Genomic DNA, 14,644 nt, shown 5'->3' on the forward strand with positions numbered 1-14,644 from the left:
CTTTCCCGGATTTTTGTGTGTCGCATATCCCCTATTGCTTGTGAACGTAACTTTGTATAACTTTGTCAAAAGATTGGCCTGTAGCTGTAGATGTGCAAGAAACTTCGTTATATGACGTTAGAGTCACGCAGCGTAAGTTACGTGCGATTTAATGAATTTCAATGATTGATCATAGATTATAAACCAAAAGTCATTTTGTATTGACACTTACTGAAAATTTAAGTCATATCAAGCGCAAACTTTCTATGGATTAAAAATGGCATGTTTCACAAGAAGTTACGCGCGCACGCGCATTTAAAATTTAAAAATGCGCAAAATTAATTTCTAATCAACTTTCTACGCTGATCATGACATTTTGAGCATGTCAAAAATTCCCACGCGCGCGAAAAAATTTACGTGTAAGGTGCGCACGGAGCATGAAAATCATGTGTTTTTCTCTTGAATTATGATTTTCCAGCCTTTCCTAGTCATTTTAAAAAAGATTGACATCATTTCAAATTAAAATGATGTCATACGAACACGTTGATTTAGACAATTTGCGTGCGTTTTAGTTGCAAAAGTGACAAAATATTGTCAAAATTATGCCTACTTTAAATCTATTATAGCTCCTCAGGATCAACCGTTACCCCCAATTTTTTTAATTTAATATGTAAGCAGATATGTTGTAGATATGAATTCATGCAGAATCTTTACCCCTCGGATGTTATGACGTCATCGTATGGCCACACGAATGTAAAATATTGGATTTTTGACTGTTTCGTTATTGCTCATTACATTAAATAGAGCGCACCTCGCTTATACGTATTCCATTTCCTCATATATTTTAATACTGTCTAGGTCAATCAACTATCTTTCGCATGAGTTAAAAATATTTTAATTTTTATGACGTCATCATGTCTAAAAATGTAAATAACCTGGTTCACCTATTTTCATCTTTACAGTAAATTTCAATCTGTTATAGCTCGTCAGAATAAAAAGTGATAATCATGATTAAAACGTTTTCTGGAAGCTATTGGATTGTAGATACAAATTCATGTGAATATTTTGCCAATCAGATGTTGTGACGTCATTATATGGGCAGTTGAATTCAAAAGGTCATATTTTCATCTCTTGCGTAAAAGTTCATTGCGTTTAAACGAGAGCGCATCTCACTTTTACGTGCCCAAAATTCATCAAATTTGTGTTAATGTAATTATTTAGATAATTATCTTAATATAAAATATCTTTATATGTCAATTTGATGATGTCATCGTGTTAATAATTGGATTTAAAAGATGGGTCTCGTAATTTCGTCTATGCTACACTGTATATAACATACAATGTATTCTGTAAATACTGTAATATGCTGTATGCTACAAAATAGGTACAATTCAACACTGTAAACATACTTAATTTATGTCACAGGATGGCATAACAATTTTCGAAGTTCATATAGTTTAAAGTATGTGCATGTTGCGTTTGCGCGGATAACCCGAACTCGTCAAAGTGACGAGTTCAAATCTAGTTTCTGTATTATTCTTTCTTTCTGTCAATTTTGTGTCTCGCGTAACTCAAAAACGTGTAAACATAACATTTTATAACTTTGTCAATATGTGGGCATTCACGTGAAATTGTGCACCTCCTATTGTGAATGACGCCAGAGTTGTGCAACATGACTTACGCGCATTTTTACGAATTTCGCGTATTTAATATAGATCGAAAACCATATAACAATTTAAATTGAAACTTAACAAAAGTTTAATTTATATCTTGCGCTAACTGACTGTGGGAAAAAAATGGCATGTTTCACAAGAAGTTACGCGCGCACGCGCATTTAAAATTTCAGATTGCGAAAAATCAATTTCTAATCAATTTTCTATGCGTTTCATGTCATTTTGAGCATGTCAAAAATTCCCATGCGTGCGCATTTTTTTTACGCGTGCGGTGCACACGTAGCGTTAAAAACATTTTTTTTGTGATTTATGTTTTTCCACCCTTTTCTAGTAATTTTACCAATTTCTAAACATTTTCGACTTAAAATTACGTCATACGGGCACGTCGAATTGGATAATTTATGTGCGTTTTTGATGAAAAAGTTCAAAAATTCGTCAAAATTTGTCAAAATTATACCTCTTTTTAAACAGTCGTAGTTTCTAAACTAAACGGTGAAAGTTATTTTTATTGCATATTCTGGAAGTTAATGAGTTGTAAATATCGGATCATTCATTATGGCTAACCGGACATTGTGACGTCACCGTATGGCCACGCGAATACAAAATTTAGGATTTTTGTATCTTTCATCATAGCTCATCACATTTAATAGAGCGCATCTACACTTATTCGTTTTCTATTTTCACCCCGATTTTGATATTGTCTAGGTCAATCAACTGTCTTTCGCATGAGTTAAGAATATTTTAATTTTTATGACGTCATCATGCCTAAAAATTTAAATTACATGTGGCATAAATTTCATCTTTACAGTAAATTTTTTTTTTTTTTTCTGTATTATTAGTTATCTGCACTATGGCGGATAACTCCTTGTAACTGTCCTGTTTCATCATCTTTTTTTTTTTTTTTTAGTTATCCGCATCCTTGTTATTGTATGGGATCAATATTTTTTTTTTCTGTATTATTCTTCTTTCTTTCTCGCTATTTTTGTGCAGCGCGTTTCTCTAAAATGTGTAAACATAACATTTCATAACTTTGACAACATGTGGACATTTACCTGAAGTTGGTCACTTCCTATTTTGAAAGATGTCAGAGTTGCGCAACGTGACTTACGCACGATTTTATGATTTGTTATGATTGCTCATAGATTAAAAACCAAACGTAATTTTTTTTTGATACTTAGTTAAAATCTAAGTCATATCAAGGTCAAACTTTCTACGGATTAAAAATGGCATGTTTCACAAGAAGTTACGCGCGCACGCGCATTTAAAATTTTAAAATGCGCAAAATTAATTGCTAATCAACTTTTTACGCCATTCATGACATTTTGCGCATGTCAAAATTTCCCACGCGCGCGAACAATTTTACGCGTGCAGTGCGCACGCAGCATGAAAATCATGTTTTTTTCTATTATATTGTGATTTTCCAGCCTTTCCTAGTCATTTTTAAAAAGATTGACATCATTTCAAATTAAAATGACGTCATACGTACACGTTGATTTAGACCATTTGCATGCGTTTTAGTTGCAAAAGTTACAAAATATTGTCAAAATTATGCCTATTTTGAATCTATTATAGCTCCTCAGGATCAACCGTTACCCCCGAGTTTTTTAACTTAATATGTAAGCAGATATGTTGTAGATATGAATTCATGCAGAATTTTTTCCTTACGGATGTTGTGACGTCATCGTATGGCCACACAAATGTAAAAAATAGGATTTTTGTCTCTTTCGTTATTGCTCATCACATTCAATGGAGCACATCACGCTTATCCGTCTTCCATTTTCTCCGAGATTTTAATATTATCTAGGTCAATCAACTATCTTTCGCATGAGTTAAAAATATTTTAATTTTTATAACGTCATCATGCCTAAAAATTTAAATTACGTGGGTCATTAATTTTATCTTTACAGTAAATTTTATTCTGTTATAGCTCGTAAGAATAAAATGTGATAATCACAATTAAAACGTTTTCTGGAAGCTATTGGATTGTAGATACGAATTCATGTGAACATTTTGTCAATCAGATGTAGTGACATCATCATATGGCCAGTTGAATAAAAAAAGTTGTATTTTCATATTTTGCGTCATAGTTCATCACATTTAAAAGAGCGCACATCTATATTTTACGTATCCAAATTTCTTCTACACGCTAATATGTTGTTGCTGAGATAATATCCTTCCGAAATTGGTATTTTAGTGTTTCATTTTGATACCGTCGCCATGTTAAAAAATGGAATAAATGGCGGGTCCCGTAATTTCACCTATTCTACACTGTATGTAATATGTATACAGATTATACTGTTTATACTGTATATACTATATGACACAAAATTGACAGAATTCAGTACTAACAACATATCATTCTTCAGATCAGGTCATAATGCCATAATCTTTTTCTGGGTGCAAAATTCTAACGTATGACGTGCACGTGGCGTTTGTTGTGCGGATAACTAACTCGTCAAAGTGACGAGTTTCATGTCTAGTTTTTTTTTCTGTATTCTTCTTTCTTTCTGTCATTTTTGTGCAGAGCGTATCTCTAAAACGTGTTAACATAACATTTCATAACTTTGTCAACATATGAGTGTTCACGTGAAGTTGTGCACCTGCTATTGTGAATGACGTCAGAGTTGCGCAACATGACTTACGCGCGTTTTTACGAATTTCGCGTATTTAACATAGATCAAAAACCATATAACAATTTAAATTGAAACTTAACAAAAGTTTAAGTTATATCTTGCGCTAACTGACTGTGAAAAAAAAATGGCATGTTTCACACGAAGTTACGCCCGCACGCGCGTTTACAATTTTATAATGCGAAAAATCAATTTCTAATCAACTTTCTACGCGTTTCATGTCATTTTGAGCATGTAAAAAATTCCCACGTGCGCGCATTTTTTTACGCGCGCGGTGCGCACGTAGCGATGAAAACAATTTTTTTTGCGTGATTTATGTTTTTCCAGCCTTTTCTAGTAATTTTACCAACTTTTGAACAATTTCGACTTAAAATGACGTCATACGGGCACGTCGAATTGGATAATTTACGTGCATTTTTTATGATAAAGTTAAAAAAATCGTCAAAATTTGTCAAAATTATGCCCTTTTTTAAACAGTCGTAGTTCCTAAACTAAATGGTAAAAGTTATTTTTATTGCATATTCTGGAAGTTGATGAGTTGTAGATTTTGGATCATGCATTAATATAGCTAACTGGACATTGTGACGTCACCGTATGGCCACGCGAAAATAAAATATAGAATTTTTGTATCTTTCATCATAGCGCTTGACATTTAATAGAGCGCATCTCCAATTATCTGTTTTCCATTTTTACCCCGATTTTTATATTATCTAGGTCAATCAACTATCTTCCGCATGAGTTAAAAATATTTTAATCATCATGTCTAAAAATGTAAATAACGTGGGTCACTTATTTTCATCTTTACAGTAAATTTCAATCTGTTATAGCTCGTCAGAATAAAACGTGATAATCATGATTAAAACGTTTTCTGGAAGCTATTGGATTGAAGATACGAATTCATGTAAACATTTTGCCAATCGGACGTTGTGACGTCATCATATGGCCAGTTGAATAAAAAATGTCGTATTTTCATATTTTGCGTAATAGTTCATCACATTTAAAAGGGCGCGCATCTATATTTTACGTATTCAAATTTCTTCTACACGTTAACATGTGGTTGCTGAGATAATGTCCTTCCGAAATTGCTATCTTAGTGTTTCATTTTGATTCCGTCGCCATGTTAAAAATAGGAATTAACGGGGGGTCCCGTAATTTCACCTATTCTATACTGTATGTAACATGTATACAGATTAAACCGTTTGCACTGTATATGCTATATGACACAAAATTAACAGAATTCAGCACTAACAGCATATGATATTCTTCAGTTCAGGTCATAATGCCATAATCTTTTTCCGTGTGCAAAATTCCAACGTATGACGTGCGCGTGGCGTTTGTCGTGCGGATAACTAACTCGTCGTGACGAGTTCAAATCTAGTTAGTTATCCGCACTATGGCGGATAACTCCTTGTAACTGTCCTGTTTCATCATCTTATTTTTTTTTTTTTTCTGTATTATTAGTTATCCGCATTCAGCGGATAACTCCTTGGAACTGTCCTGTTTCATCTTTTTTTTTTCTGTATTCTTCTTTCTTTCCGTCATTTTTGTGCAGAGCGTATCTCTAAAACGTGTACAGTTAACGTTTCATAACTTTGTCAACATATGGGCATTCACGTGAAGTTGTGCACCTCTTATTGTGAATTACGTCAGAGTTGCGCAACGTGACTTACGCGCATTTTTACGTTTTTCGCGTATTTAACATAGATCGAAAACCATATAACAATTTCAAATGAAACTTAGCAAAAGTTTAATTTATATCATGCGCTAACTTTCTGTGGACAAAAAATGACATGTTTTACACGAAGTTACGCGCGCACGCGCGTTTAAAATTTCAAAATGCGAAAAATCAATTACTAATCAACTTTCTACGCGTTTCATGTCATTTTAAGCATGTCAAAAATTCCCAGGCGCGCGCAATTTTTTTACGCAGGCGTGCGCACGTAGCGCAAAAAAACTTTTTTTTTCGCGTGATTTATGTTTTTCCAGCCTTTTTCTAGTAATTTTACAAACTTTTAAACAATTTCGACTTAAAATCACGTCATACGGGCACGTAGAATTGGATAATTTTCGCGAGTTTTTGATGAAAAAGTTTAAAAATTCGTCAAAATTGGTCAAAATTATGCCTTTTTTTAAACAGTCGTAATTTCTAAACTGGACGGTCAACTTTTTGTGGATGACATATTCTTGAAGTTGATGAGTTGTAGATATCAGATCATGTAATAATATGGTTAACCGGACATTGTGACGTCATCGTATGGCCACGCGAATATAAAATGTAGGATTTTTGTATCTTTCGGCGCGCGCAATTTTTTTACGCAGGCGTGCGCACGTAGCGCAAAAAAACTTTTTTTTTCGCGTGATTTATGTTTTTCCAGCCTTTTTCTAGTAATTTTACAAACTTTTAAACAATTTCGACTTAAAATCACGTCATACGGGCACGTAGAATTGGATAATTTTCGCGAGTTTTTGATGAAAAAGTTTAAAAATTCGTCAAAATTGGTCAAAATTATGCCTTTTTTTAAACAGTCGTAATTTCTAAACTGGACGGTCAACTTTTTGTGGATGACATATTCTTGAAGTTGATGAGTTGTAGATATCAGATCATGTAATAATATGGTTAACCGGACATTGTGACGTCATCGTATGGCCACGCGAATATAAAATGTAGGATTTTTGTATCTTTCGTCATAACTCCTCACATTTAATAGAGCGCATCTCCACTTATCCGTTTTCCATTTTCACCCCGATTTTGATATTGTCTAGGTCAATGAACTATCTTTAGCATGAGTTAAAAATATTTTAATTTTTATTACGTCATCATGTCTAAAAACGTAAATAACGTGGGTCACTTATTTTCATCTTTACAGTAAATTTCAATCTGTTATAACTCGTCAGAATAAAAAGTGATAATCATGATTAAAACGTTTTCTTGAAGCTATTGGATTGTAGATACAAAATCATGTGAAAATTTTGCCAATCGGATGTGGTGACGTCATCATATGGCCAGTTAAATAAAAAAAGTCGTATTTTCATATTTTACGTCATAGTTCATTACATTTAAAAGAGCGCGCATTAATATTTCACCTATTCAAATTTCTTCTACACGTTAATATGTTGTTGCTGAGATAATTTCCTTCCAAAATTGCTACCTTCGCGTTTCATTTTAAAACCATCAACATGTTAAAAATTGCAATAAATAGCGGGTCCCGTAATTTCCCCTATTCTACACTGTATGTGATATGTATACAGATTACACTGTGTATACTATATATGAATCAAAATAATAGAATTCAGCAATTACAACATATCATAGTCTTCAGTTCAGGTCATAATGCCATAATCTTTTTCCGTGTGCAATATTCCAACGTATGGCGTGCACGTGGCGTTTGTCGTGCGGATAACTAACTCGTCAAAGTGACGAGTTTCATGTCTAGTTCTTCTTTCTTTCTGTCATTTTTGTGCAGAGCGTATCTCTAAAACGTGTAAAGTTAACATTTTATAACTTTGTCAACATATGGGCAATCACGTGAAGTTGTGCTTTCCTATAAGTGAATGACGTCAGAGTTGCGCAACATGACTTACGCGCGTTTTTATGAATTTCGCGTATTTAACATAGATCGAAAACCATATAACAATTTAAATTGAAACTTAGCAAAAGTCTAATTTATATCGTGCGCTAACTTTTTGTGCACTAAAAATGGCATGTTTTACACGAAGTTACGCGCGCACACGCGTTTAAAATTTTACAATGCGAAAAATCAATTTCTAATCAACTTTCTACGCGTTTCATGTCATTTTGAGCATGTCAAAAATTCCCACACATGCGCAAATTTTTACGCGCGTGGTGCACACGTAGCGTTAAAAACGTCATTTTTTCGAGTGATTTATGTTTTTCCAGCCTTTTCTAGTAATTTTACCAACTTTTAAACAATTTCGACTTTAAATTACGTCATACGAGCACGTAGAATATGATAATTTGCGCGCTTTTTTGATAAAAAACTTCAAAAATTCGTCAAAATTAAGCCTTTTTTTAAACAATCGTAGTTTTTAAACTAAACGGTAAAAATTATTTTTATTAAACATTCTGGAAGTTGATGAGTTGTAGATATCAGATCATGCATTAATTTGGCTAACTGGACATTGTGACGTCATCGTATGGCCACGCGAATATGAAATTTAGGATTTTTGTATCTTTCGTCATAACTCCTCACATTTAATAGAGCGCATCTCCACTTATCCGTTTTCCATTTTCACCCCGATTTTGATATTGTCTAGGTCAATGAACTATCTTTAGCATGAGTTAAAAATATTTTAATTTTTATGACGTCATCATGCCTAAAGATTTAAGTTACGTGTGGCATTAATTTCATCTTTACAGTAAATTTCAATCTGTTATAGCTCGTAAGAATAAAATGTGATAATCACGATTAAAACGTTTTCTTGAAGCTATTGGATTTTAGATACAAAATCATGTGAAAATTTTGCCAATCGGATGTGGTGACGTCATCATATGGCCAGTTAAATAAAAAAAGTCGTATTTTCATATTTTACGTCATAGTTCATCACATTTAAAAGAGCGCGCATCTATATTTTATGTATCCAAATTTCTTCTACACGCTAATATGTTGTTGCTGAGATAATATCCTTCCGAAATTATTATTTTAGTGTTTCATTTTGATACCGTCGCCATGTTAAAAAATGGAATAAATGGCGGGTCCCATAATTTCACCTATTCCACACTGTATGTAATATGTATACAGATTATACTGTTTATACTGTACTGTACTATATGACACAAAATTGACAGAATTCAGCACTAACAACATATCATATTCTTCAGATCAGGTCATATGCCATAATTTTTTTCTGTGTGCAAAATTCTAACGTATGACGTGCACGTGGCGTTTGTCGTGCGGATAACTAACTCGTCAAAGTGACGAGTTTCATGTCTAGTATTATTCTTCTGTCTTTCTCCCTCACTTTTTGTGCAGAGCGTATCTCTAAAATGGGTAAACATAACATTTCATAACTTTGTCAACATATGGGCATTTACGTGAAGTTGTGCACCTCCTATTTTTGAATGACGTCAGAGTTGCGCAACGTGACTTACGCGCGATTTTATGATTTTTTATGATTGATCATAGCTTAAAAACCAAGCGTAATTTTTTTTTTACCCTTTATGAAAATTTAAGTCATATCAAGGGCAAACTTTTAGTTAACTAAAAATGGCGTGTTTTACAAGAAGTTACGCGCGCATGCGCATTTAAAATTTTAAAATGCGCAAAATTAATTTCTAATCAACTTTTTACGCCATTCATGACATTTTGCTCATGTCAAAATTTCCCGCGCGCGCGAACAATTTTACGCGTGCAGTGCGCACGCAGCATGAAAATCATGTTTTTTTCTATTAAATTGTGATTTTCCAGCCTTTCCTAGTCATTTTTAAAAAGATTGACATAATTTCAAATTAAAATGACGTCATACGTACACGTTGATTTAGACCATTTGCATGCGTTTTAGTTGCAAAAGTTACAAAATATTGTCAAAATTATGCCTATTTTGAATCTATTATAGCTCCTCAGGATCAACCGTTACCCCCGAGTTTTTTAACTTAATATGTAAGCAGATATGTTGTAGATATGAATTCATGCAGAATTTTTTCCTTACGGATGTTGTGACGTCATCGTATGGCCACACAAATGTAAAAAATAGGATTTTTGTCTCTTTCGTTATTGCTCATCACATTCAATGGAGCGCATCACGCTTATCCGTCTTCCATTTTCTCCGAGATTTTAATATTATCTAGGTCAATCAATTTTCTTTCGCATGAGTTAAAAATATTTTAATTTTTATAACGTCATCATGCCTAAAAATTTAAATTATGTGGGTCATTAATTTTATCTTTACAGTAAATTTTAATCTGTTATAGCTCGTAAGAATAAAATGTGATAATCACGATTAAAACGTTTTCTAGAAGCTATTGGATTGTAGATACGAATTCATGTGAACATTTTGTCAATCAGATGTTGTGACGTCATCATATGACAAGTTTAATTAAAAAGGTCAAATTTTCATATTTTGCGTAATAGTTCATCACATTTAAAAGGGTGCGCATCTATATTTTATGTATTCAAATTTCTTCTACACGTTAATATGTTGTTCCTGAGATAATTTCCTTCTGAAATTGCTATCCAAGTGTTTCATTTTGATACCGTCGCCATGTTAAAAATTGGAATAAATGGCGGGTCCCGTAATTTCACCTATTCTACACTGTATGTAATATGTATACAGATTATACTGTTTGCATGTATATGCTATATGACACAAAATTGACAGAATTCAGCACTAACAGCATATCATATTCTTCAGTTCTTGTCATAATGCCATAATCTTTATCTGTGTGCAATATTCCAACGTATGATGTGAACGTGGCGTTTGTCGTGGTGCGGATAACTAACTCGTCAAAGTGACGAGTTTCATGTCTAGTTCTTCTTTCTTTCTGTCATTTTTGTGCAGAGCGTATCTCTAAAACTTGTAAAGTTAACATTTCATAACTTTGTCAACATGTGGGCATTCACTTGAAGTTGTGCTTTTTTATTTTTGAATGAAGTCAGAGTTGCGCAACATGACTTACGTGCGTTTTAACGAATTTCGCGTATTTAACATAAATCGAAAACCATATAACATTTTAAATTGAAACTTAGTAAAAGTTTAATTTATATCTTGCGCTAACTGAATGTGAAAAAAAAATGGCATGTTTCACACAAAGTTACGCGCGCACGCGCGGTTAAAATTTTAAAGTGCGAAAAAATAATTTCTAATCAACTTTCTACGCGTTTCATGTTATTTTAAGCATGTCAAAAATTACCACGCGCACGCATTTTTTTACGCGCGTGGTGCGCACGTAGCGATGATAATATACTTTTCCCGCATGATTTATGTTTTTCAAGCCTTTTACAGTACTTTTACCAACTTTTAAACAATTTCGACTTAAAATTACGTCATACGAGCACGTCGAATTGGATAATTTGCGCGGGTTTTTGATGAAAAAGTTCAAAAATTCGTCAAAATGATGCATTTTTTTTAACCGTTGTAGCTTCTAAACTAAACGGTAAAAATTATTTTTATTACATATTCTGGAAGTTAATGAGTTGTAGATATCGGATCATGCATTAATATGGCTAACCGGACATTGTGACGTCATCGTATGGCCATGCGAATATAAAATATAGGATTTTTGTATCTTTCATCATAGCTCATCACATTTAATAGAGCGCATCTCCAATTATCTGTTTTCCATTTTCACCCCGATTTTTATATTATCTAGGTCAATCAACTATCTTTCGCATGAGTTAAAAATATTTTAATTTTTATGACGTCATCATGTCTAAAAATGAAAATAACGTGGGTCACTTATTTTCATCTTTACAGTAAATTTCAATCTGTTATAGCTCGTCAGAATAAAACAAGATAATCATTATTAAACGTTTTCTGGAAGCTATTGGATTGTAGATACGAATTCATTTGAACATTTTGCCAATCGGATGTTGTGACGTCATCATATGGCCAGTTGAATAAAAAAAGTCGTATTTTCATATTTTGCGTAATAGTTCATCACATTTAAAAGGGCACGCATCTATATTTTACGTATTCAAATTTCTTCTACACGGTAATATGTGGTTGCTGAGATAATGTCCTTCCGAAATTGCTATCTTAGTGTTTCATTTTGATACCGTCGCCATGTTGAAAATAAGAATAAACGGGGGGTCCCGTAATTTCACCTATTCTACACTGTATGTAACATGTATACAGATTATACCGTTTGCACTGTATATACTATATGACGCAAAATTGACAGAATTCAGCACTAACAGCATATGATATTCTTCAGTTCAGGTCATAATGCCATAATCTTTTTCCGTGTGCAAAATTCCAACATATGACGTGCGCGTGGCGTTTGTCGTGCGGATAACTAACTCGTCAAAGTGACGAGTTCAAGTCTAGTTTCATCTTCTTTCTTTCTGTATGATTTTTGTGTAACGCTTTTCTCTAAAACTTGCAAACATAACATTTTGTTAACTATCTTAACATATTGACATTTACGTAACGTCGTCAAGCGAAGCTTTTCATGACGTTTACAATTGCGCAACGTGACTTACGCGCGATTTAATGATTTTCTCGTATTTAACATAGGTCGAAAACCAAATAACATTTCAAATTGAAACTTTGCAAAAGTTTAATTTATATCATGCGCTAACTTTCTGTAGAAAAAAAATTGCGTGTTTTACACAAAGTTACGCGTGCACGCGCATTTAAAATTTCAAAATGCACAAAATTAATTTCTAATCAACTTTCTACGCGTTTCATGTCGTTTAAGCATGTAAAAAATTCCCACACGTGCGCAAATTTTTACGTGTGCACATAGCATTAAAAACATATTTTTTTCGCGTCATTTATGTTTTTCCAGCCTTTTCTAGTAATTTTATCAACTTTTAAACAATTTCGACTTAAAGTAACGTCATACGAGCACGTCGAATTGGCCAATTTGCGCGCGTTTTTGATGAAAAAGTTCAAAAATTCATCAAAATTATGCCTTTTTTTAAACAGTCGTAATTTCTAAACTGCACGATCAACTTTTTGTGGATGACATTTTCTGGAAATTAATGAGTTGTAGATATCGGATCATGTATTATTATGGCTAACCGGACATTGTGACGTCATCGTATGGCCACGCTAATATAAAATTTTGGATTTTTGTATCTTTCGTCATAGCTCATCACATTTAATAGAGAGCATCTCCACTTATCCGTTTTCCATTTTAACCCAAATTTTGATATTGTCTAGGTCAATCAACTATCTTACGCATGAGTTAAAAATATTTTAATTTTTTTGACGTCATCATTCCTAAAAATTTAAATTACGTGTGGCATTAATTTCATCTTTACAGTAAATTTTAATCTGTTATAGCTCGTAAGAATAACATTTGATAATCACGATTAAAACGTTTTATGGAAGCTATTGGATTGTAGATACGAAATCATGTGAAAATTTTGCCAATCGGATGTTGTGACGTCATCATATGGCCAGTTAAATGAAAAAAAGTCGTATTTTCATCTTTTGCGTCATAATTCATTACATTTAAAAGAGCGCGCATCAATATTTCACGTATTCAAATTTCTTCTAGACGTTAATATGTTGTTGCTGAGATAATTTCCTTCCGAAATTGCTATCTTCGCGTTTCATTTTAAAACCGTCAACATGTTAAAAATTGCAATAAATAGCGGGTCCCGCAATTTCACCTATTCTGCACTGTGTGATATGGATACAGATTTTATTTCATATACGTTCGCTGTAAACTGAGATCCCGACGCGCACGTGCACCCTCATATCGGCGCCATCGTTTGGAGACGGCGTGCACCTGAACGATCATGGAACAAAAATCACTTGCAATACAAGAAGATGTGCTGGAGATTTCTGCTGGAAATGTAACATTTGCAGCTACAACTCCACTTGTACAGCATACGGTGGCTAAGCCCACCAAAAAGGCCAGGAAGGCGGGGTCTAGCTGTACTATTACTAGGCCTCCTAAAGAAGGTAATACGCATAGCAACAGCGATGCCGTTGCTATCGCCGGGCCATCATGCACTAACGTGCTGCAGCCTAATCAACAGGTCGGAGTAGGCCTGAACTATGAGGCTAGGGTTGAAAACCTTGAGCGGTTGGTTGAGCAGCAGGTTAAAGAGACGAAGGCTGCTCAACAAATAAATGAGTCAACGCACGACCTTTTATCTCAGTTGATGACACAAATGTCATCACAATGTCACAACAATGAATATGATGACAGTAGCTCGGTGGTTAGCCTCACAAGTAACATTTACGATAGGCATCATCAGTACGAACGTGATGTGTCTGACCTGGAGGAGGGGGAAGTAACAGGTACACAACTATCCAAGAAGGATGAAAATCCTGAGCGGCCAGCCACTAATAGTAATAGTAAGGTCAAAGGCCCCCTTCCTCCGGGTTTTGCAGCAAGATTTGCTGTTTCTAACGAATTGGCACCAGCAGTCAGCCAAGAGTTGGCTGACACGCTAACATACTTATTGCACTCGCATATGAGTGAGAGTGTAATGACCGAGCTGATCAAAAGCTATCCTATACCGGAAAATCTAGAGGCCCTAATGGTGCCAAAGGTCAATCCAACTATTTGGGATTCCATTACACCAAGGGCACGGTCTAACGATCTAAAATTTCAAAAGGTACAAAAACCTTTGATAAAGGGAATTACCGCCCTTGCTAAATTAGTTGATGGAAATGAGTCATCGGAGATAGCACAGGACACAATCGGCCTACTTGCCAATGCGA

At 34.2% G+C, this 14,644-nt stretch overlaps 1 protein-coding gene across 2 annotated transcripts in view; it reads left to right on the plus strand.

Annotated features, from left to right (window-relative positions):
- The window catches only part of LOC144844733 (WD repeat, SAM and U-box domain-containing protein 1-like), a 200,410-nt gene that overhangs the window by 85,786 nt on the left and 99,980 nt on the right, over window positions 1-14,644 (plus strand). The window lies entirely within an intron of this gene.

The sequence above is a fragment of the Antedon bifida genome, chromosome 1 (assembly GCF_963402885.1).
Source record: "Antedon bifida chromosome 1, ecAntBifi1.1, whole genome shotgun sequence".
Classification (NCBI taxonomy): Eukaryota; Metazoa; Echinodermata; class Crinoidea; order Comatulida; family Antedonidae; genus Antedon; species Antedon bifida.